The following is a 21,870-nucleotide window of genomic DNA, read 5'->3' as shown; positions in this document are numbered from 1 at the left end:
ATCCTAAAAAGAGGACAGCTGCAAAAAGGACAGGAGCGGAATCCTGCCGACTCCCAGTCCAAAGAAACAGGGGATGCAGCATGATGGGGTCCTACGGGGGGCCCAGGACAGCGACCATCCACAAATTATAAGCTAAACAAATATAAAGTATTACCGAGGAATGTGCATAGGCACAGGCGAAACATATAGAAAAAAATTTAAATAAAAATTGAAGATAAAAAATAATCAGGAAATATGCAAACTTATATATACATATATATATATATATATATATATATAAACCTACAACTATCTATCAAGGTTTCATAAAGGCTGAGCAATAATGTATATGAGTATCGTCGCAGAAATGATGAATGTGGCTTAACCAAAAACAAGATATCATACCGACGATACTCCATTACCCATCCATGAAACCATTACAACATTACAAAATTACCAAATTACAAAAACCGATCTCACGTGTGAGCAACACATATCACTATTTAAGGAAAAGAACCAAATGTGTGACATAAGTAACAGGAGACTTCCTGTCGGCATGAGACGACACCTCCCCCTCAGGGAGGCTCAGAGGAGCGAGAACTAGGAGTAGTTCCCCGCATCCGTGAGGAACGCACTTGTTGCCATGCGTCGTCTGGGGGAAGCACAACAGGTAAGTCCGGTATGTAATGAAAAGCTTCCCAGTCTGGCAACGGTACTGGAGGTATACCCAAGGTCGTGAAGAAGGCCTGTAATTCCGAGGGTCTGGAGAGACTCGCGACCTTGCCGCCATGAGAAACCTGAAGGGAAAAAGGGAAGCCCCATCTATATTTCAGTTCAAGTTTCCTGAGAGAGTCTGTAAGAGGCTTCAAGACTCGACGCTGCTGCAAGGTCGACCAGGCGAGATCAGGAAATATCTGGATCTTGTCTCCTTGGAAGGTAATACTGTCCAGCTGACGGGCCGACCTCATTATTTCCTCTTTTTGGGCATAGTAGTGGAGCCTGCAAATCACATCGCGTGGCCTGTCAGACGACAAGCCGCGAGGACGGAGGGCTCGGTGGGCTCTATCAAATATGATGACTTTGTTCGGATCCAGGTCGATTAGTTCTCCAAATATTGTAGTTAGAACCTTTGCCAGGTCAGCCTGTTGAACGCTCTCAGGTAGGCCCCGGACTCTAATATTATTTCGCCGGCCGCGATTATCCATATCTTCGATCCGTGATTTTAGGAAAGAGATATCGTCCCTTTGATGTGACAGCACCTCCCGGAATTTAGTCAGAGAATCCAAGCTAGACGTCTCATGGCGTTCCAGAACATCAACACGGGTCGCAATTTGAGACATGTCTTGTCGGAGCGCTGTCACTTCCTGAGTGATAGTGGAAAGCAAACGATTCTCCAAAGCCAGAAAATCTTGCTTCGTGGGAAGCGATTTTACATGAGATAAGATCTCGCCTATCTCCGCAGACAGAGAGGGGGCCTGTGGAGGCTGTGGAGTCCCTGGGGACGCCATGTCGTCTAACAGCCCGTGTAGGTTCGGGGAGGCTGGGACCGTGGAAGAAGTAGCGGGGATTGAGATTGGAGTATTTAAGAACTGGCGTAGGTCCGACGAATGTCGGTTCGCAGGGGATGAGATCGCGTCCGGCTTGGTCTTGGCCTTTTTTTTCCTTATCCCTCTCACCATGAGATCGGTCTTCAAACAAAGCAGAGCAGTATTACACTTTCACATATCCTCGGCACTATTACAGCATGTGGACCGTCGCCGCGCCAAAGCCCCCACGCGGCCTTAGGGCAACATCAGGCAGGCAGACACATAGCTAGGGAGCCTCACAGCACCAGGACATCTGGCTTGATCCAATCGAGGTGCAAATACGGGACGCTATGCGTCGCAAAGTGTGCGGCCGTAACACCTCTCCATGTGCTTCGTGGACCTTCCTGGCCAGAAAGGGTGTTTTATATATATATATATAAATAGCGGCAGCAGGTGATAGCCTGTGTTAGGCACCGAAAGCAGGGACTGAGTGAGGGGCGCTTTTGTGGATGGCAGCGAGGTCACCACCTCTAATTTAACATATGGCCCTACAGCCACCCAAACCCCCCCCCCCGCTGGGGCACAGCAGACCCCCGGCCCGGGGACCGCACTTACTGTCAGATGCCCAGCGGGAGAGAGACAGCCAGGAGCAGCCCTCCTGTGAAGATGGCCGCCGGGCGCCCGCCGGCCCCGTCTCGTGCGGCGAGTCTCCGGATCCACAGTACGCAGGAGAGTGTGGTCAGCGGAGGACAGCTTCTTGTAGCAGCGGCCGGCGGCGGCGTGTAGCACGGAGCTCCGGAGGAGACCCGCGGCCCAAACTGGAGGGTCCCGGAGCCGCCGTCGGCGCGGGGAGGTAATCGAGGCCCCGGCTTTGTGAGCCCCGAAGCCCGCAACCCGTAGGAGCAGTTAAAACTGCTCCCCGATTCCGCGGTACCTCCGGTGGCACAGCAGGGGGATCAGGAGGGACAGGGGGGACGCCGAGGTGTCCAGATAAGTCTGCAAGGGGGGGTTTAAATGATTAAAGGAGCTCTGGATCTCAGGAGCTCCACCGGAAAGCAGCTGCCTCCTTCAGCAGCCAGGCCACGCCCCCATGAAATCATACTTTAATAGGCCTTAAGTCAGAGGAAAACAAAACACAGCCAGGCAGTCCTCTGACCCCCCTGTTAACGAGCCCTGCAATGCACAGTGTGGACCTTTGTCAACCTAAACATTTTCTCACAGTCAGCCCCGGGCCCTCTTCTGCCTCTCTCACAAACAATTACATTATTAACACATACCTATCTTGCTGTGAAAATACCTCCTCCACTTCGGTCCGTCTCTTCAAACCACACGCCCAGTGATGTCCGATCCTCAGTCCTGACTCTGGCACGACGGCTCCTCTTCTGTTCACAGGTGCAGGGTGACATCATGACATCACGCTGCGCCATACAAAAAACTTTATTGTACAGCAAGCTTGAAGCTTGCTTGGAAGTTGAACTGCTGTGCGGGCTGCAGCGCCGGGAGAAGAACAGTGTCAGTGGTGTTGGGATATCTGGAATAGCAGCGTCGGCAGTACCGCTGTGCCAGGAATAGCAGCAGTACGAGCGGCCTGGACCCTCCACTCTCTGTCAGAGTGGCCGGGCCCAGGACAAGTGTATCCATAGCACCTCCTTGATGGCGGCCCTGCTCCTATTCTAACCCTCCCTTGTGGGTGCCTAACTCTAACCCTCCCAGGGGTGTCTAAGCCTAAGCCTCCCAGGGGTGCCTAACATTAACTCTCCATTCCCCGATGCCTAAAGCTAACGCTCCCCGCTTTGTGTATAACCCTAACCTCCCCTTTTAAGTGACTAAAACTAACTCTCCCTCCCTGGTACCTAACCCGAAACTTTCTGTCCCTAAACTCTAACCCTAACCCCTCATCTAATGTCTAAACCTAGCCTTGCCCCCCCATGGCAGGACGCTAGCGCATACCGCTGAGAGGACATTCAGAAATCTAGTCATCAGTATTTTGACACCGAGAAACCCACTTATGACGGCATTTTCATGCTGGTATTATGGTATTATGGCCGCCAATGTTGGTATTATGACCGCCCGGCGGCATTTTAACTGCATCCCATGCTTTGCAATAGTATTTGCCACAAAAATGTTCCAAAGAATCACAACAGGATGGCCGAGTGGTTAAGGTGTTGGAATTAAGATCCAATGGATTTATATCCGCGTGGGTTCGAGATCAACATCTGGTATGAAATGTAATTTCAGATTCCTAAATACGTATAAGGAACAATATTATCAATTAGGGAAATGTACAAGAGTCTATGTTGCTTATATTTGTAAACCACCATACATGTTTCACAAAAGTATTGACATGTGACAGGACGAAAAAAGAATGATAGCAACTATTTGCAAATGTTGGTTGTCATTATAAAAAAGAAAGGACAGTCTTGAAAGCTGAGCAATCTCAAAATATGGTGAAAATAAATAACTTTAAACAAATATGGAAATATTATGAAACTTTTTATTCAAAAGAACCTTCCTTGATGTGAAGAATAGAAATATAAGTATCATACTTTAAAAAAAAAAAAAAACAATAGCCAGAATTATGTAATAAATTAGACTCAAAGCAGTATAAAGTTTGCTGAAAAGTTGACCATGCACATTAAAATATACATAAGCTTTACAATAGTATTTGCCACGAAACTGGTCCACAGCTTCACACCAGGATGGCCAAGTGGTTAAGGCATTGGACTTAAGATACAATGGATACATATCCGTGTGAGTTCGATCCCCACTTTTGGTATGTATTTTAATTTCAGCTAACTAAATATGTACGATGAAGAATTCGTCAGGGAAAATTCTTAAAATTTGGTGAAAATCATTAGCTTAAACTACATTGATAAAAAATATGTTCAATCCATTTTTTCCAAAGAACCTGGCTTTCTATAAAGAAAGTAAAAATTTATATCATAATATCCATTAAAATACCTAGAGTTATATAATATTTTAAACTCTAAGCAGTACAAAGTTAACCATGCACATCATAATTAACATGAATAGTGCATTAGTATTTGACATGAAAAGCTCTTGGGCACCACACCAGGATGGTCAAGTGGCAGAGGCGTCACCGGGTGTGGTGACACCCAGTGCGCACCCTTCATATGCCAGCACCCCCAAAAAGGGGGTGTGGTTGCAAAGAAAAGGGGCGTGGCCTTGCAGATCATCATTCCGGAGATGCTGGGCTGTACTGTGCTGCCCACAGAGACTGTCTACAGCGCTGTTGGCTCCTCTGTTATAACAGGAGCCAGGTGCTGCAGCAGAATTTCACACTGCAGCACCTGGTTCCTGTCACTGTGGAGGAGCCCACAGATTGGTGTCACCCCTTCTATGCGTCACACACGGGTGTGTGCTGCACCCCCCCGCAACCGCCTTGTGACGCCACTGCTGAGTATATAAGGCATTGGACTTAGGATCCAATGGATATATATCCACGTGAGTTCGAATCCCACTTCTGGTATGCATTTTAATTTCCGATTCCTAAGCATTCAGAAGAAACAATATTATCAATTAGGTTAATATACAAGAGTCTATGTTGCATACATTTGTAAACTACCATACCTGTTCCACAACAGCATTGACATGTGACAGTACAAAAACTTCTGTAATAATTTAGATTCCAAACAGTATACATTTTGCATAAAAGTTGACCATGCACATTAAAATATACATATGCAATGGGGTTCAGAATGTAATCCTGATGGACTGGATGCCTATGGTCAGAATACTGACATCGGCATCCTGAACATTAAAATCCCTAACCCTAACCCTCCCTTGTGGGTGCATAATCCTTACCCTCCCCTGAGTGCCTAACACTAACCCTCCATTCCCCAATGCCTAAAGCTAACACTCCCCGCTTGGTGTCTAACACTAACCTCCTCTTCTAAGTGACTAAACCAAACCCTCCCTACCTGGCAACTAACCCTAACCTACCTTCCCCTACACCCTAACCCACCTTCTAATGCCTAAACCTAACCTCCCTGCTCCCCGTGGTAGGACAAGATTACATTCTGCTGAGAGGACATTCAGAATTCTAGGCGTCAGTATTTTCACGCCGTTAATCCCACCTCTGTTGGCATTTTGGTGCCGGTACTATGGCTGTCGGGTATGATTATGGTGTCGGTATTATGACCGCCAGGATCCCACACAGCAGCCTTTTAAATGCATCCCATGCTTTGTAAAAGTATTTGCCATGAAAATGTTAAAAGCCTCACACAAGGAACGCCTGGTGGTTGAGGCATTGGATTTAAGATTCAATGGATTTGCATATGCGAGGGATCGATCGCTACTTCTGGTTAGAATTTCAATTTCAGTTAACTAAATGAGGAAATATTCGTCAATTAGGGAACTCTCAAAGTAAGGTGAAAATCAATAACTTAAGCTACTTTAATAAAAAATATATTTTCAATCCATTTTTTTTAATGAACCTGACTTTCTATAAAGAAAGAATAGGTATGATTCCGCACCAGTCCTGACGGTTCAAAAGAGGTATTAAGGTACCAGTATAAACTACAATGTACAGGAATAATTCCTATTATTTATGCCTGGTGGTGCACCCAGAGTCAGAGGAAAGCTCAGAAGAAAGTCGATTTACAGAAGACTCTTGTGTGGTAGTGATGAGCGGATTCGGTTTTACTCGGTTTTACTCGGTTCTCAAAACGGCATCTTATTGGCTCACGGATGTCACGTGTTTTGGATAGCCAATAAGATGCCGTTTTGAGAACCGAGTAAAACCGAGTAAAACCGAGTAAAACCGAACCTCGCTCATCACTATTGTGTGGGTGCACTCTTGTATTAAATTTGTTTATATGAAAATATTAAAACATAACTTTTATTATCAAATTAATTTAAAATAAAATCCACACTTACATAGTCCACCACAATTAATCACTAAGATATAATGATACATGTATATTACTCAGCCTGCCAGCATCTCTGAGAGATACCATATATAATTGATGTGGCTGGTTAGTATAAGAGGCTAAAGCGAGTATAAGCAAAAGCCAATCAATTTGTAGATTGGAAAATTTGGAAATGGTCTGGTTAGTCTATGCTGATAGACTTGAGGAGGGATGTAGACACTATGGGGTATATGCAATTGCGGTCGAATTCCTGAAAATGTCGAAAAACAGGACATTTTCGCCCCCCAAAAAATGTGACAATGCAATTCAGTACTTTTCGCCCAACAAAAACGGACTTTCCAAATTCGACTTTTTGAAATTCGACATTTGTCAAATTCGACATTTCTGCAATGGTACAAATGCGGTAATTCGACAAAAGTATATTCAATTGAAGATTGTAAATTCGACAACAGTGCTTTTAGACAGTAAATTCGTCATTTTCAATCCGCCACACTTTGCTGGCAGAATCTAATAAAAAATTTTAAAAACATGTTTTTTTTAGTGTTTTTTTTATTGGTAATAGCATATCTATTTATATTAGAAGGGATTAGGTACTTGGTTTGTCTATTTTGGAGGCACAAGTATTATTTATATATTTTTACAAATATATATTTTTTTAATTGAATGGTAAAAATCTGAAAGAAAAAAAAATGCGTGTGTTCCCCCCTCCTAAGCATAACCAGCCTCGGGCTCTTCGAGCCGGTCCTGGTTCTAAAAATCCGGGGGGAAAACTGACAGGGGATCCCCCGTATTTTTAAAACCAGCACCGGGCTCTGCGCCTGGTGCTGGTGCAAAAAATACGGGGGACAAAAAGCGTAGGGGTCCCCCGTATTTTTTACACCAGCATCGGGCTCCACTAGCTGGGTAGATAATGCCACAGCCGGGGGACACTTTTATACTGGTCCCTGCGGCCGTGGCATTAAATACGCAACTAGTCACCCCTGGCCGGGGTACCCTGGAGGAGTGGGGACCCCTTAAATCAAGGGGTCCCCCCCCCTCCAGCCACCCAAGGGCCAGGGGTGAAGCCCGAGGCTGTCCTCCCCATCCAAGGGCTGCGGAAAAATGAAAGAATATTGTTTTTGTCCAATAGTACTACAAGTCCCAGCAAGCCTCCCCCGCAAAGCTGGTACTTGGAGAACCACAAGTACCAGCATGCGGGAGAAAAACGGGCCCGCTGGTACCTGTAGTTCTACTGGGAAAAAAATACCCAAATAAAAACAGGACACGCACACCGTGAGAGTAAAACTTTATTTCACACATGTCGACACACACATATTTACCTATGTTCACACGCCGACCTCTGTCCACTTGTCCAAGTAGAATCCACGGTGTACCTGAAAATAAAATTATACTCACCTCAATCCAGTGTCCTGTGATTTGTAATCCACGTACTTGGCAAAACAAAAAACCGAATACCCGGACCACACGGACTGAAAGGGGTCCCATGTTTACACATGGGACCCCTTTCCCCGAATGCAGAGACCCCCCGTGACTCCTGTCACAGAAAGGTCCCTTCAGCCAATCAGGAAGCGCCACTTCGTGGCACTCTCCTGATTGGCTGTATGCACGTCTGAGCTGGCAGACAGCGCATTGCACAGCTCCCTCCATTAGTTTCAATGGTGGGAACTTTGCGGTCAGCGGTGGGGTTACCCGCGGTCAGCCGCTGACCGCGGGTGACCTCACCGCTGACCGCAAAGTTCCCACCATTGAAAGTAATGGAGGGGGATGTGCAATGCGCGTCTGAGCTCAGACGCGCAGAGCCAATCAGGTGAGTGCCACGAAGTGGCGCTTCCTGATTGGCTGAAGGGACCTTTCTGTGACAGGAGTCACGGGGGGTCTCTGCATTCGGAGAAAGGGGTCCCATGTTTACACATGGGACCCCTTTCAGTCCGTGTGGTCCCGGTGCTGGTGTAAAAAATACGGGGGACCCCTATGCTTTTTGTCCCCCGTATTTTTTGCACCAGCACCAGGCGCAGAGCCCGGTGCTGGTTTTAAAAATACGGGGGATCCCCTGTCAGTTTTCCCCCCAAATTTTTAGAACCAGGACCGGCTCGAAGAGCCCGAGGCTGGTTTTGCTTAGGAGGGGGGACCCCACGCAATTTTTTTTCGGGTTTTTTACCGTTTTTACCCGTTTTTTAAACATTTTTAAAAATCTAATCAAAATCCGTCAAATTGGACGTTTTTCGACAGTGGGACTGTCGAATCCATTTTTTATTGAATATGTTGAATTCCGGCACCCACCTGCCGGAATTCGACGGTCGAATTGTGTCGAATTAAGAAACGGGCGAAAAAATTGCCGCGATTCGCCGGCAATTGCATATACCCCTATGGCTCTACACCCTAATCCTATCCAACCAGCACAAGCTCAGCTTGTGTTAATAAGACCTCCAGGGGTCAATGAACTGGACTATTGTAGGGAGTATAGATCCTTGATTGTATTGAAACTTGTCAGATCTATGAGGTATCAGCGAAGGTGGTACTAAGGAAATATATTCAGTGTCAAGTAAAAGAATGAGCTAGAGGGATGATTAGAGGAAAAATTTGATGATCCTGCTGTTAGTATATAGTCGAGAAAGGTCATGAATTACAACACCGGGTATTCTCTGGGGGTCCCCCTCACAGATACTGACCCAGCCCACCACCGTTTTGCTTCCAAGGTCGGACGAGATCGGGCTCTGTCGGTGGGGTATGGTAGTAATTTCTCGGGCCCACTGGAACCGACTTACCAATGAGAGTGCACCTAAGGAAGAATTAGGAGAGAAGACAGGAAAAGTGGCGGATCTGCTGTCTACGTTAGGCACAGGATGACCCTGTGGATCATAGATGAGAGTCCGCGGATATAATGGAGAGGGAAATTATAGAAAGAGAGAAGGTAGAAGAGAAGAGAGAAGAGTGAATTGGGACTGTCACTGGTGTAAATATTGATATCAGACCGGAACTATGTCCAAATTAAGATTGTTGTGTATAAGACAAAAAGATTGGCAATATCGAATATGTTTGGCCGTCACCCTCATTACAGGCGAAATCAAGCAAACAAAAAATGGTACATAGGCCCTAGTAGGTGCTGATTGACCCACTTATTCACACCTATGCTGTGTCAAATCCTTATGCAAAGTTTTCAGAGAAAGAGTAAATGAAGTCAGGAAACAAACAATATCTGTATACATTAATAGCTGACAAATGACTGAAAAATGATGATATAATGGTTCCTGCCCAAATGATGATATAATGGTTCCTGCCCAAATGATGATATAATGGTTCCTGCCCAGATCCCTGGGTCATCCTCAATAGGGTCAAGGGGGTACACATGCAGGGCTGCTAATCTATATTGTACAGCCTACTAGCGAAACATATTATGCATAAGCCAGAATAATTCGCAATATTGGGTATGTTTAGCAATAACCCTCTTTCCCAGCAGAATCAAGTAAAAGGGGGGCACACTGGCCCTAATGGGTGCTGATTAAACCACTTGCTCATACACATACATATATTGAATCCCTATGTAAAAATATTCAGAAATAAATTATTATCAAAGCCAAAAAGCAATCAGTGTCCATGTGCGCTGGTGACTGAAAAAGTGGTTAGACAATGACAGTCTCTGCCCAGATCCCTGGGCCACCCTAAATAGGGTCAAAGATAGGTGAAAAAAATTGTAGGACTGGGAGTCGGTATTGCACAACCTATTGGTGAAGAAATTGCTGAAAGATTGACCTATTGAAAAAATGGTATAATATATGTTATATAGGCTAGAAGCAATGTGATGAAACGGTAAGAATTGGCATAGATCAATCCTGTAGGAGGGTTAAATGTCTGTATTAATGCTGAAGTGAACAAGCCCGCAGGATGGGTGAAACGCGTTTTCCAGCATGAACTAAGGACGTAAGGAGTACTTTCTGGATCCTGGTAACCTGAGACTGACCCAGGGACCTGGGCAGGGACCGGTGCACTTTTATTCATTCATTTGACCCTATATACCAATAACAATGGCATTGGTACAGACATTTAACCCTCCTACAGGATTGATCTATGCCAATTCTTAACTCACATACATCTGAGGAACGCAGGATTTTGGCTATTTGTTGGACAGATACGGTTTCATCACATTGACAGCAGATCCGCCACTTTTCCTGTCTTCTCTCCTAATTCTTCCTTAGGTGCACTCTCATTGGTAAGTCGGTTCCAGTGGGCCCGAGAAATTACTACCATACCCCACCGACAGAGCCCGATCTCGTCCGACCTTGGAAGCAAAACGGTGGTGGGCTGGGTCAGTATCTGTGAGGGGGACCCCCAGAGAATACCCGGTGTTGTAATTCATTCTCAACTATATACCAACAGCAGGATCATCAAATTTTTTCTCCAATCATCCCTCTAGCTTATTCTTTTACTTGACACTGAATATTTTTCCTTAGTACCACCTTCGCTGATACCTCATAGATCTGACAAGTTTCAATACAATCAAGGATCTATACTCCCTACAATAGTCCAGTTCATTGACCCCTGGAGGTCTTATTAACACAAGCTGAGCTTGTGCTGGTTGGATAGGATTAGGGTGTAGAGCCATAGTGTCTACATCCCTCCTCAAGTCTATCAGCATAGACTAACCAGAACATTTCCAAATTTTCCAATATACAAATTGATTGGCTTTTGCTTGCACTCGCTCTAGCCTCTTATACTAACCAGCCACATTAATTATATGTGGTATCTCTCAGAGATGCTGGCGGGCTGAGTAATATACATGTATCATTATATCTTATTGATTAATTGTGATGGACTATGTAAGTGTGGATTTTATTTTAAATTAATTTGATAATAAAAGTTATGTTTTAATATTTTCATATAAACAAATTAATACAAGAGTGCACCCACACAAGAGTCTTCTGTAAATCAACTTTTTTCTATAAAGAAAGTAAACAATGATATCATAATACACATTAAAATACCCATAGTTATGTAATATTTTAGACTCCAAGCAGTACAAAGTTAACCATGCACATCAAAATGAACATGAATAGTGCACTAGTATTTGCCATGCAAACTTCCTGGGCCCCCACCAGGATGGCTGAGTGGTTAAGGCATTGGACTTAAGATACAATGGATATATATCCACGTGGGTTCGAACCCCACTTCTGGTATGCATGTAGATTTCAGATTCCTAAATACAGTATATACAAGGAACAATGTTGTCAATTAGGGACATGTACAAAAGTTGATGTTGGTTCCATTTGTAAACTGCCATATGCGTTTCTTAAAAGCATTGACATGTGACAAGACAAAAACGGAATTTTAATACCTACCGGTAAATCCTTTTCTCCTAGTCCATAGAGGATGCTGGGGTCCACTTCAGTACCATGGGGTATAGACGGTTCCGCAGGAGCCATGGGCACTTTAAGACTTTTTCAGTGTGTGAACTGGCTCCTCCCTCTATGCCCCTCCTCCAGACCTCAGTATAGGAACTGTGCCCAGGGAGACGGACATTTCGAGGAAAGGATTTACTTTTAAGTTAACGGTGAGATTCATATCCGCTCACACTTCAACCATGCCGCACAACATGGCATTCAACATAACACATGCCAATGGGCATGAACTATTGCAGCAACATGCTGAAATTAATTTTAACACAACACTTGTGTAACTACAATGAAATAACAACTGCAGGTGAAGTATGCACTGGGTTGGGTGCCCAGCATCCTCTACGGACTAGGAGAAAAGGATTTACTGGTAGGTATTAAAATCCTGTTTTCTCATACGTCCTAGAGGATGCTGGGGTCCACTTCAGAACCATGGGGTTATACCAAATCTCCAGTACAGGCGGGAGAGTGCGGATGACTTGCAGCACCGATTGACCAAACTTTAGGTCCTCATCGGCCAAGGTGTCAAACTTGTAAAACTTAGCAAACATGTTTGTCCGTGACCAAGTAGCTGCTCGGCAAAGTTGTAAAGCCGAGACCCCCCGGGCAGCTGCCCAGGATGAGCCCACCTTCCTAGTAGAATGGGCTTTTACCGAAGTAGGTAACAGCAATCCTGCCGTGGAATGAGTGTGCTGAATCGTACCTCTGATCCAGCGTGCAATAGTCTGCTTTGAAGCAGGACACCCAATCTTGTTGGGAGCATACAGGACAAACAGAGCCTCTGTTTTCCGTATCTGAGCTGTTCTTGCGACATAAATTTTCAAAGCTCTGACCACATCCAGAGACTTTGACGCAGCGAAGGTGTCAGTAGCCACTGGCACCACAATAGGTTGGTTTATATGGGAAGAAGAAACCACCTTAGGCAGAAATTGCTGACGAGTTCTTAACTCAGCCCCATCTTCATGGAAGATCAAGTAAGGGCTCTTGTAAGACAAGGCCCCTAACTCAGACACCCTTCTTGCGGATGCCAAGACCAACAGCATGACCATTTTCCAAGTGAGAAACTTCAATTCTATCTCCTGGAGAGGTTCAAACCAATCCGATTGAAGGAACTGCACACAGGAGGCACAAATGGAGGTTGGATGTGCAGAACCCCCTTCACGAAGGTCTGAACTTCTGTAAGGGAGGCCAATTGTTTCTGAAAGAAAACGGACAATGCCGACATCTGGACCTTGATTGACCCCAATCGTAGGCCCGCATCCACACCCGTCTTGAGAAAATGGAGAAAACGTCCTAACTGAAACTCTTCCATTGGAGCCTTCTTGGATTCACACCAAGACACATATTTTGTCCAAATACGGTGGTAATGTTTACGTTACCCCTTTCCTGGCCTGAGTCAGAGTGGGAATGACTTCTTTGGGAATACCCTTTCGGACTAGGATCCGGTGCTCAACAGCCATGCCATCAAACGTAGCCGCGGTAAGTCTTGATATACGCACGGCCCCTGCTGGAGCAGGTCCTCACGAAGAGCAAGAGGCAGAGGATCTTCTATGAGCAACTCCTGAAGATCTGGATACCAAGCCCTCCTTGGCCAGTCCTGGACAACGAGGATCGCTCATACCCTTGTTCTTCTTATGATCTTGAGAACTTTTGGTATTAGTGGAAGTGGAGGGAAGACATACACCGACCGAAACACCCACTGGGTCACTAGTGCATCCACTGCTATTGCTGGAGGGTCTCTAGAGCTGGAACAATATCTCTGAAGCTTCTTGTTGAGATGAGATGCCATCATGTCTACTTGAGGAACTCCCCAAAGACCTGTCACCTCTGTGAAGACTTCTTGGTGGAGGCCCCATTCTCCTGGATGGAGATTGTTTCTGCTGAGAAAGTCCGCTTCCCAGTTGTCCACTCCCGGAATGAAAATTGCAGACAGAGCTCTTGCATGTCTTTCTGCTCAGAGGAGGATCTTTGTCACCTCTGCCATCGCCGCTCTGCTTTTCGTTCCGCCCTGACGGTTTATGTACGCGACTGCTGTTACATTGTCCGACTGGATCTGTACGGGTTAATCTTAAAGAAGATGTACCGCTTGTAGAAGGCCATTGTAAATGGCTCTCAACTCCAGAATGTTTATGTGGAGACAAGCTTCTTGACTTGACCATCTTCCTTGGAAGCTTTCCCCCTGTGTGACTGCTCCCCAGCCTCGGAGACTTGCATCCGTGGTTACTAGGACCCAGTCCTGAATCCCGAACCTGCATCCCTCTAGTAGGTAAGAACTGTGTAGCCACCACAGGAGCAAAATTCTGGCTTTGGATGACAGGATTATCCTTTGGTGCATGTGTAGGTGGGATCTGGACCACTTGTCCAACAGGTCCCACTGGAATACTCTGGCATGGAAACGGCCAAACTGTATGGCCTCATAGGCCGCTACCATCTTTCCCAACAACCGAATGCATTGATGAATCGACACTTTTGTTGGTTTCAGAATTTGTTTGACCATTCTCTGGATTTCCAGAGCCTTTTCTACTGGAAGAAATACCCTCTGTACTTCTCTGTCCAGTATCATCCCCAGAAAAGACAATCTTGTCATCAGTTCCAACTGTGACTTTGGAAAATGTATGATCCAACCGTGTTGAAGTACTGTCAGGGAGAGTGCAATGTTCTGCACCAACCTTTCCCTGGACCTCGCTTTTATCAGGAGATCGTCCAGGTAAGGAATTATATTTACTCCTTTCTGTCGAAGGAGGACCATCATCTCCACAATCACCTTGGTGAACACCCTCGGTGGCGTGGAGAGTCCAAACTGCAGCATCTGAAATTGGTAATGACAACCCTCTATCACAAATCTCAGATAAGCTTGATGTGGAGGATAAATGGGAACAAGTAAGTAGGCATCTTTTATGTCCACTGACAACATGAAGTCCCCTTCCTACAGACTGGAAATCACTGCCCTCAGAGATTCCATCTTGAACTTGAACCTTTGCAGGTAGAGATTCAGAGTTTTCAGGTTTAGAATCGGACTGACTGAGCCGTCCGGCTTCGGAACTACGAATAGGCTTGATTAAAACCCTTCTCCTTGTTGTAACAAGGGAACCAGGACAATAACTTGATCCTGACATAATTTTTGTATTGCTGCTGCTATCACTTCCCTGTCTGGGATAGAAGCTGGTAGGGCCGATTTGAAAAATCGGCATGGGGGAATGTCTTGAAACTCCAGTTTGTACCCGTGGGACACTATTTGTAAGACCCACGGGTCCAGGCCAGATTGAACACAGACCTGACTGAAGAGTTTCAGACACGCCCCCACCTGAGCGGACTCCCGCAAGGGAGTCCCAGCATTATGCTGCAGATTTGGCAGAAGCAGAAGTTGATCTCTGCTCCTGTGATCCTGTAGACACTGCAGACTTTTTTCCTTTTCCCCTTCCTTTACTCGCAGAGAAAGGGGAACCTTTACCCTTTTTGTATTTATTGGGCCGAAAGGACCGCATCTGAGAGTGATGTGTCTCTTTTGCCGCCGCAGGAGCATTAGGCAAGAATGTCAACTTACCTGCGGTAGCCACAGAAACTAACGCATCCAGCCCATCTCCAAACAAGGCCTCACCCTTATACGGGAGAGCCTCCATATTCCTTTTGGAATCTGCATCAGCATTCCATTGGCGAATCCACAACGCCCTCCGTGCTGAGACTGCCATGGTTGCGGCTCTTGATCCCAAGAGACCAATATCTTTCATGGCCTCTAGCATGTATGCAGCAGCGTCTTTGATATGACCTAACGTTAGGAGTATCTTGTCTCTATCTATTGTGTCAATGTCTGATGACAAGTTTTCTGACCACTTTTCAATAGCACTACTCACCCATGCATAGGCAATGGTAGGCCTGAGTAATGTCCCATTGGCCACATAGATTTCAACGTATTCTCCAACTTGCGGTCTGCCAGATCTTTCAGTAAAGCCGTCCCAGGCGCAGGGAGAATCACCTTTTTTGTTAACCATGACAGGGCACTGTCTAAAACGGGGGGTGACTCCCACCTTTTCCTGTCCTCAGCAGGGAAAGGGTAAGCTACCTGAATTCTTTTGGGAATCTGAAATGTCTTTTCAGGAATTGTCCAGACTCCCTCAAAAAGACTGTTCAGCTCATGAGATGGAGGAAAAGTTACATTAATTTTCTTTTCTTTACAAAAGTAAGCCTTCTCCTGTGGTAAAGAAGGGGCCTCCGTAACTTCTAACACCTCTTTTATAGTAACACTCATATATTGAATGTTTTTTGCTAACTTTGGATCTATTCCCCTGGAATCACTAATGTCGACACAGGATTCAGAGTTCGTGTCGGTATCAGTCTGTACAACTTGTGTAAATGGCCTTTTATGTGACCCAGAGGGGTCCCCTGTGGATGAAAAAGCAGAACTATTAAAAATCACATCTTCCACGTATTTTCTCGTTTTCTTCATGAGACTCAGACTTATCCGATCTCTTACTGATATGATTCACACTATCACGTAAATCTTTCACCCATTCAGGCTCGTGGTGTCCCAGCAGCGCCACCACATTACAACTCTGTGTCCCTAAAATGGCTCCCTCAGGGGAAGAGCTCCCTGCCTCAGACATGTCACACAAGTGCACAATCAAACCACAGACACTCCGTGGCTTAATGGGGACAGACCCACTGTAAAGTCTGTCAGAAGGACACAGAAAGGAATTGCCAGTTCACAACTCAGAGCCCAAAAAAAATCCCTGTGTCGCGTACTTTGTACACAGAGACAAAATCCCCATGTTGCGTACTTTTTACACAGAGACAAAATCCCTGTGTCGCGTACTTTGTACACAGAGATCTTCAAGCACTTTCTATTACGAATAATGGGTTTTAGCACCGAATATTACACTCCCCCCCTTTTTTGCACCTTGATACTTGATTCAGAAGTGGAGAGGAGGATCAGTGTTTCTTGCCCTGCAGCTGCTGGGAGAAAATGGCACTGAGCAGTGTGCTGGCTGCCTGAGGAAGAAGCCCCGCCCCCTGTAATGGCGCATTTTTCCTCAGCTTTAGAATAGATATTTATACTGGCGGGGGTGTAGGACAGTGTAAATACAAAGTATGCTACCTTTTGTCAGTGAGAGTAGGTTTCATGCTGCCCAGGGCACCCCCCCTGCGCCCTGCAACCTGCTGTGCACTGTGTTATGGATAGCATATTCGCGCAGCATTCCCGCTCGCTGCGTGGTACCTTGAGCCGTCACTATGACCGGAGATCCCTCTCTGCAAAACCCCTGTAATAATACTCACGCGTCTTCTGACTTCTGGCTCTGTTAGGGGGGTGACGGCGTGCTGTGGGAGTGAGCGCATAGCCGCAGCTAGTGTTCAGTACCCTTCAGGACCTAATGGTGTCCTGTCAGCAAGAAGCAGAGCCATGAAACTCTTTAGGAAGTTGGTTCCTACTTCTTCACCCTAAGTCCCATGAAGCAGGGAGACTGTTACCAGCAGTCTCCCTGAAAATAAAAAACCTAACATAAAGTTTTTCAGTGAAACTCAGTAGAGCTCCACTGGAGTGCGACCAGTCTGCCTGGGCACATTTCCTAAACTGAGGTCTGGAGGAGGGGCATAGAGGGAGGAGCCAGTTCACACTCTGAAAAAGTCTTAAAGTGCCCATGGCTCCTGCGGAACCGTCTATACCCCATGGTACGGAAGTGGACCCCAGCATCCTCTAGGACGTATGAGAAAAAAGAATGATAGTAACTATCTACAAATGTTTCTTGTAATCATACAAAAGAAAGAACAGGCTTGATAGCTGAGCAGTTCAAAATATGGTGAAAGTAAGTAACTTGAAACAAATATGGAAATATTATGAAACTTACTTGTTGTGAAGAATAGAAATATAAGTATCATACTTTTAAAAAAACAACAATAGTCAGACTTATGTAATAATTTAGACTCAAAGCAGTATAAAGTGTGCTGAAAAGTTGACCATGCACATTGAAAGATATATATGCTTTGCAACAGTATTTGACACGAAAATGTTACACAGCTTCACACCAGGATGGCCAAGTGATTAAGTACCTAAGATCCAAAGGATACATATTAGTATGGGTTTGATCCCCTCTTCTGGTATGCATTTTTATTTCAGCTAACTAAATATGTATGATGAAGAATTCGGCAATTAGGGAAAACTCAAAATTTGCTGAAAATCATTAACTTAAAATACATTGATAAAAAGAAATATTTTCAATCTTTTTTCCAAAGAACCTGACTTTCTATGAAGAAAGGAAACAATGATATCATAATATCCATTAAAATACCTAAAGCTATGTCATATTTTCAATTCCAAGTAGTGCAAATTTAACCATGCACATCAAAATAAACATGAATAGTGCTATAGTCTTTGCCATGAAAAGACCATGGGCAATACACCAGGATGGCCGAGAGGTTAAGGCGTTGGACTTAAAATCCAAAGGATATATATCCGTTTGGGTTCAAACACCACTTCTGGTATGTATTTTCATTTCAGATACCTAAATATGTACAAGGAACTATATTATCAATTAGGGAAATGTACAAGAGCCGATGTTGCTTACATTTGTAAAGTACAATACGTGTTCCACAAAAGCATTGACATGTGACAGTACAAAAAACGTATGTAGTAATTTAGACTCCAAACAGTATAAAGTTTGCATAAAAGTTGAACATGAACATTAAAATATAAATATGCAATGGGGTTCAGAATGTAATCCTGATGGACTGGATGCCTATGGTTAGCATCCTGAAAATTTAAATCCCGACATCCCTGCAGTTAATACCCTAACCCTCCCCTTTCCCCTACCCTTACCTTCCCTTGTGGATGTCTAACCCTCCCCTGGGTGCCTAACCCTTTCCCTCCCCGGGGTTCCTAACACTAAGCCTCCTTTTCCCGATGCTTAATGCTAACACTTCCCACTTGGTGTGTAACACTAACCTCCTCTTCTAAGTGACTAAACCAAACCCTTACTCACTGGTACCTAATCCTAACCTACCTGTACCTACATATTAACCCTAACACCTCTTCTAATGCCTAAACCTAACCTCCCCCCTTCCCGTGGCAGGACGATATGGCATCCTGCTGAGAGGACATTCAGAATTCTAGGCATCTGTATTTTCACACTGTTAATCCCACCTCTGTTGGCATTTTTGGTGCCAGTATTATGGCCACTGGGTACGATTATGGTGTTGGTATTATGACAGCCAGGATCCCGCATGGCAGCCTTTTAATTGTGTCCCATGCTTTGCAAAATATTTTGCCATGAAAATGTCGACAGCCTCACACCTGGATGGCCGAGTGGGTAAGGTGGTGGATTTAAGATTCGATGGATTTACATTTACATGGGATCAATCCCCACTTCTGGTTAGATTTTAAATTTCAGCTAACCAAATGAGGAATAATTTGTCAATTAGGGAAAACTCTCAAAATATGGTGAAATTCAATAACTTAAGCTACTTTGATAAAAAAATATTTTCAATCCATTTTTTCCAAAGAACCTGACTTTCTATAAAGAAAGTAAACAATGATATCATAATATCCATTAAAATACCCAGACTTATGTACGGTAATCTTTTAAACTCCAAGCAGTACAAAGTTAAACATGCACATCAAAATTAACATGAATACTGCAATAGTATTTGCCATGAAAAGTTCCTGGGCACCACACCAGGATGGCCGAGTAGTTAAGGCGTTGGACTTAAGATCCAATGGATATATATCCGCATGGGATATTAAAATGCATACCACTTCTGGAATGCATTTTAATTTCAGATTCCTAAATATGTACACAGAACAATGTTATCAATTAGGGACATGTACAAAAGTCGGTGATGCTTACATTTGTTAACCACCATACTTGTTCCACAAAAGAATTGATATGTGACAAGACAAAAAAAGAATGATAGCAACTATCTACAAATGTTGCTTGTAATCATACAAAAGAAAGGACAGTTTTGATAGATGAGCAGTTCAAAATATGGTGAAAACAAATAACTTTAAACAAATATGGAAATATTATGAAACTTTTTATTCAAAAGAACCTTAATTGTTGTGAAGAATAGAAATATAAGTACTGTATCATACGTAAAAAAAAAACAATAGCCACACTTATGTAATAATTTAGACTCAAAGCAGTACAAAGTTTGCTGAAAAGTTGACCATGCACATTAAAATATACATATGCTTTAGTATTTGACACGAAAACATTTCACACCATCACACCAGGATGGCTGACTGGTTAAGGTGTTGGACTTATGAACCAATGGATACATAGCCACGTGGGTTTGATTTTCACTTCTGGAATGCATTTTTTTCCCCATATTATTTTATTGGAGAATTGCACATTTATATACAAACAGTAGTATAAGTAGTACAACACAATACAATAAAAACAGGTAGTACGAGAAAGAATAAACACTGTAACAGGAACAGTGATATGAACAAAATTCACATATCAACAATGATCATTGAAAAACACAGTAAATCATGATATTAAAACAGGAGTAGGTATGTGAGGAACACACGTCATAGTATATGAAACATATTTAGAAAGGAGGACTGCCGGTCTCTAGCATGGCTAGATTATACCATGATGTTAGAGATACTGCTACTCGTAAATAATTAAGGGGTGGGGACAAAGATCTAACATGGGGCAGCCAAATATCAAAAAAATTGTCAGCATTCTTTTTATTAAGGGACATCTCAAGCCAATCCATGTAAAATAAATATTATACCCAGGGTAAAAATAGAGACAATTGTAAAGGATCAGGTGGTATCCATTGTGACAATATCGTTTTCTGCACTGAGGCCGCTAATTTGGCCAACAACAATCTCTGTCCCAAGGGAGGTCTGCTGTTAATGGGAGATGTGTATATGTCCCACAAGCCCACTCCGGGGTAGGAGTAATTGTAATATCATAAGTATCTTAGTATCTTTTATATAATGACTTATTGCCATCCAAAATTCATGAACCATAGGGCAGCTCCACATGCAGTGATACAAGTCAGCATCTGGTGCTGCACATTTAAAGCATTTTGAGTCTGCAGATGCACCCATCAGTAGGCGTCATTTTGGAGTGTAATAAGCCTGATGCAATAACTTGTATTGCATTTCCATGTAAGAAGCGGACACCAAGATTTTATTAAGTTGTGTAAATGCTGAAAGGATCATAGTAAGTGAAATGTTCGGGAAAGTAATGATCCACGTTGCCATACCTGCTTGCAAACGTTGCAAATAAAGCTAGCGTTTAATATGCCCGTATAAACGGGAAGTAGTGCCTATCCCTTCAGTAGCATGTCTAACCAGAATATCAAGCCCATTCGAGGTGCCAGTATCTGAAAACTTAGAAAGGACACTGGTGGTGCAACTGCAAAGTTGGTAATACACAAATAATGAAATGGACAAGGCCGGATACTTTTCACACAAACGGTCATAAGGCAATACCTTCAAACTACTACTCTCTAACATATGCATAGCCAAATTGAGATTCCCCCTAGTCCAAAGAGTAGTTAACAAGGAACCCTGTGTCAATGAGGTATAGGCAATGGCAGTATGATGAAGTGGTTGGAAAACAGTTTTATGAGAAGAAAGCCCCAAGCCAGAGCAAGATAGCCGCGAGGCAGTACATGTGGTTGTGAGTAATACATTGTTGGTTATACTAGGGGGATGATTAGATGACCTCATGTGTAACAAACTAGTCAGAGGTATATTTGGATAGAAGGCCTGTTCCAGGACAGTATTTGCATAATTACTGGTGGTGTGTATCCAATCTACGACAGCAATAATTTGCTGCCAAGCCATAAAACCATATGCAAGGTAAATTAATGCCTCCTAGTGAGGTGGATTGACATAGTTTAAACATTGATATGCTAGGCTTTTTTACAGCCCAGATGAAAGTGCTAAAAGCCTTGTGTAAAGTTTTTAAGTCCGAAGCCTTCAACAGAATGGGAAGCATTAGTATGGCATATAACAATCGGGGGTTAAATGGCATCTGCCTATGTAAGACAATGGTAAATAATGCCAAGAGTGAAAGTCTGATAATGTGTGAGTAATCAGGTCAGGGATGTTGGCCATATACAAGTCAGCTGGTT

The 21,870-nt window shown here is 44.0% G+C and overlaps 3 non-coding genes and 2 pseudogenes across 3 annotated transcripts; 4 read left to right on the top strand and 1 right to left on the bottom strand.

The window, feature by feature from the left end:
* Nucleotides 1-4,198: 4,198 nt before the first annotated feature.
* TRNAL-UAA (transfer RNA leucine (anticodon UAA)) lies at nucleotides 4,199-4,281 on the top strand. The gene has a single exon. It is a non-coding gene; the product is annotated as a tRNA-Leu (tRNA).
* Nucleotides 4,282-9,017: 4,736 nt separating this feature from the next.
* LOC134912918 (5S ribosomal RNA) lies at nucleotides 9,018-9,136 on the bottom strand (annotated as a pseudogene).
* Nucleotides 9,137-10,630: 1,494 nt separating this feature from the next.
* Nucleotides 10,631-10,749, top strand: LOC134912917 (5S ribosomal RNA; annotated as a pseudogene).
* A 736-nt stretch (nucleotides 10,750-11,485) lies between these two features.
* TRNAL-UAA (transfer RNA leucine (anticodon UAA)) lies at nucleotides 11,486-11,568 on the top strand. Its single transcript has one exon. It is a non-coding gene; the product is annotated as a tRNA-Leu (tRNA).
* Nucleotides 11,569-18,175: 6,607 nt separating this feature from the next.
* Nucleotides 18,176-18,258, top strand: TRNAL-UAA (transfer RNA leucine (anticodon UAA)). The gene has a single exon. It is a non-coding gene; the product is annotated as a tRNA-Leu (tRNA).
* The last annotated feature ends 3,612 nt before the right edge of the window (nucleotides 18,259-21,870 follow it).

The sequence above is a fragment of the Pseudophryne corroboree genome, chromosome 4, assembly GCF_028390025.1.
Source record: "Pseudophryne corroboree isolate aPseCor3 chromosome 4, aPseCor3.hap2, whole genome shotgun sequence".
In the NCBI taxonomy this organism is placed as follows: domain Eukaryota; kingdom Metazoa; phylum Chordata; class Amphibia; order Anura; family Myobatrachidae; genus Pseudophryne; species Pseudophryne corroboree.
Note: the sequence above shows the minus strand (reverse complement) of the source record. Positions and strands in the feature narration are given on the sequence as shown.